Raw genomic sequence first — 3,150 nt, 5'->3', positions numbered from 1 at the left:
AGAGAGAGAGAGAGAGAGAGAGAGACCACATCTGGAGGAAAATAAAGAATCATCATTTCATGTCCTCCACCCTCTGTCTTATTCTCCTCCCTCTCCCTCCGTCACTTTTTCTGACTGAGGAAGGAGCTGGGAGACAGTAGACAGGCGTCGTAAGCAAGCGATGCTCCTTTGAAATGTATTTATTTTAGAACGATTTATCGTAACTTGACACAATTATATATCTCCTGACAATTTTACCTGCTCTTATCCTAATAGAACAGTTTGCGTTTTTAGTCTAAGCATAGCCTTTCGTGTTATGCGTGAGCTGGAAAGGGTCAACTGGATCCAGGAGTGTTTTTGATGAAGACATCTGGCGTTTTAATCGTTAGGCGTTAAACGGACCGCGCGCTCCGAGTCGCCTCAGCGGGTCACGTATCTCGGAATCAGACGGAGCGTCTTTACTGAGGTAAACCCGTCGGGCATGTCGTGTGTTATCTGGCGCAAGTTTTATCCAGACAGTCTGACCCAGTTTCTTAAATGCTGAATAGATATCGAATACCACTGAACACGAATAGGTTTGGTAAACAGGCTCCGTCATAAATAGAGACCGCCTGGTGTTATATAACTTATGACAGTCACGTCAGGGCAGCTACAGGTGTGAACGGAGGACACCTGAGCGCGTGGGTGGGAGGTTATTTGTGCTTCGGTTGCTGTAATGTTATGTTATTTTACAAGGCTTTATAGAATACCAAATGCTGATTGGACAGTCCTGACATTCCGCGGTCAAATATATATATTTTTATAATGAGCGCTATTTTTTATTTGACAATGTCTCACAAGATTTCTCAGTTATGCTAGTTTACATTTCTTGTATTAGTCTGCAGCCTTTCTTGCACATAATAATCTATTTCATGTTTGTTTATTTTTTATGCAGTAGATTGTGTGAAAATTTCGTAATTTACAGTCAGCCTTTAATTATCGCAAAGTTAACCCCTTCAGCATGATACAAGACCCTTATGTTTCGTGTCCTGATGGGGTTTGTTTTATTTTTATGTCAGGGCCAACTCCTGTCCTGCATTATTGTTATATCTTGTCGTAGCTAATCAGAAAAGCTTTTCATAACCATTTAATGCTAAACTAGTAGGCTAAATTGTTAGCTTGCTAACTTAACCCCTTCAGCATGATACAAGACCCTTATGCTTCGTGTCCCGATGTGGTTTATTTCATTTTTATGTTGGGTAAAACTATGATCCCATCCTGCGTTATTGTGATATCTTGTCATAGAGCAAATCAGAAAAGCTTTTCGTAACCATTCAACGCTAAACTAGTAGGCTAAATGATTAGCTTGCTAACTGAAAGCAGCATGTTTACGTTTGACAGTTTTAGTTCCAGTAACATGATGTGATAGCTAATTTAAAAGACAGATTACAAATAAATACACCATATTTTATTTTATTTTAAATAACAATTTGAGGGATAGATGTACATTCCGTTAAATGGGTCGTACTGTTTTGAGGTCCTAAATCAAGTCTAATTTTTAGAAGCCATGTGTACTGGTTTTTATACACATTTTTATTCGCAAACTATTATGTATGCCGTCTACCTTTACTAAGGTTCATTATCACTCACATATATCGCAGATGCACGCAAATAATCAAGATTGAGGGATACCAAATGTGCCTTCAAAATCGCTTATTGAAAACCCCATACTGATGACTGTTAATCTGAATATGTGGGCGTTTGCCGTGTCCAGCTCAGTGTCTGTGGTGGTTATGGCAGTACTTTGGGAGGTTCTCAGTGCAACGCCAAGCCCAGTCCTGATGCAACAAACTGCAACATTAACAGAGGGTCTGAGGAATGGAATGAGAGACAGATTGTGGATGAATGTGTGGCTGAGGGAGTATGCGTATGAATGTTTCAGTGGGTCGTGAGATATTGTTTGCTGTGATTACTGAGGGATGTGTCCGTCTTACATCAGTTTTGACTTATAATGTGATCTTCGCTTTTGCGTTGGGGTTCGTTGGGTTCGCTGGAGAGAATGGGTGAGGAAAGACAGAAGGGAGAGATGAAACCACACATTCTTTTCTTGTGAAACACCAACCACCAATGGCTGCTTCTGGAATTCTTCATCTCCATTAGCTCCTTATTTAACTTTACATAAACGAGGATGCCTTGTACAGCATTTCCAAAAGAAAGAATTCCTGAGCTCCTGCCCTCCATTTTCTCTTCATCAACCCTTACGTCTCATTCTATTTTCTCAATCTCTTCCCCCTTTGGCTTGAGTTTGAGGTTGGACAGAGTTCCTGGAGGCCTTACGAATCATGAGCAATCCAAGAGGAGCAGGAAAGGCATGGAAAGAGAGAGCGAGAAAGGAGAGAAATATGAGAACCCGAGAAGGGAGAAAATTATGTCTGGAGAATTTCGAATTGCACTTAATCCACACCGTTCATTTGATTCTCAGCCGCGACCGTTCTCCCAGACTTCCTCTTCGCTCTACGTCGCTGGAGAAACTGCGCACGATTGCTGCGTTGGGTCCGCAGCTGGTTCTTGTTATTGTTTATGCGTTTGGCTCTCTCTTTGCATTTCTAATGTACACTTAAAAGCGCAGTGGAAACAAATTGGGTGAATCTGCTGTGACCAGAGGAATGTGTGTGTGTGTGTGACTGGATGACAGTCTATACAGAGAGAGAAGGGGAGAAGAAGGAATGGGAAATTTAGAAGAGGGGAGGCTGTGTTGACCTTGTCCTGTTGCCAGACGCAGGGGGTGGAAAGTGAAAGAGCAATGAAGAAAGACAGAGGGAGCGATGTGGCGCTCATTGCCTTCTGGAGGATGTTGTTGTTTCTTCCTCATCAGTGATTCATTATTTAGCTGTGTTTTGTTCTCCACCCTCGTTATGGATGAATTGCAGAGAGTGTATTTAAGGGGGTCCTCAGAAAATTTGAGAGGGGAAAAAAAAATTACCAATAAGAAATAAAAACCAAATATGCATAAAGTAGTTTTAGATAGCTTTAAAGGGGTCCTATTATGCTTTTTCACTTTTTCAACTTTAGTTAGTCTGTAATGTTGCTGTTTGAGCATAAAAAAGATCTGCAAAGTTACAAAGCTCAACGCCCACTTCAAAAGGAGATATTTTATTTAACAGAAATCACTTTTCAAAAACTACAACGAAC

General features: G+C 41.0%; 1 protein-coding gene across 1 annotated transcript in view; it reads left to right on the top strand.

Annotated features, from left to right (window-relative positions):
• The first annotated feature begins 122 nt into the window (after nucleotides 1–122).
• The window catches only part of LOC107742086 (zinc finger protein GLIS2-like), a 30,329-nt gene continuing 27,301 nt past the window's right edge, over nucleotides 123–3,150 (top strand). The window contains exon 1 of the mRNA XM_016554951.1: nucleotides 123–445. The gene's annotated coding sequence lies outside the window, so the exon portion shown is untranslated. The remainder of the gene's footprint in view (nucleotides 446–3,150) is intronic.

The sequence above is a fragment of the Sinocyclocheilus rhinocerous genome, unplaced genomic scaffold, assembly GCF_001515625.1.
Source record: "Sinocyclocheilus rhinocerous isolate Xijiao unplaced genomic scaffold, SAMN03320098_v1.1 scaffold2873, whole genome shotgun sequence".
In the NCBI taxonomy this organism is placed as follows: domain Eukaryota; kingdom Metazoa; phylum Chordata; class Actinopteri; order Cypriniformes; family Cyprinidae; genus Sinocyclocheilus; species Sinocyclocheilus rhinocerous.
This window is presented reverse-complemented; position numbering and strand designations above follow the sequence as displayed.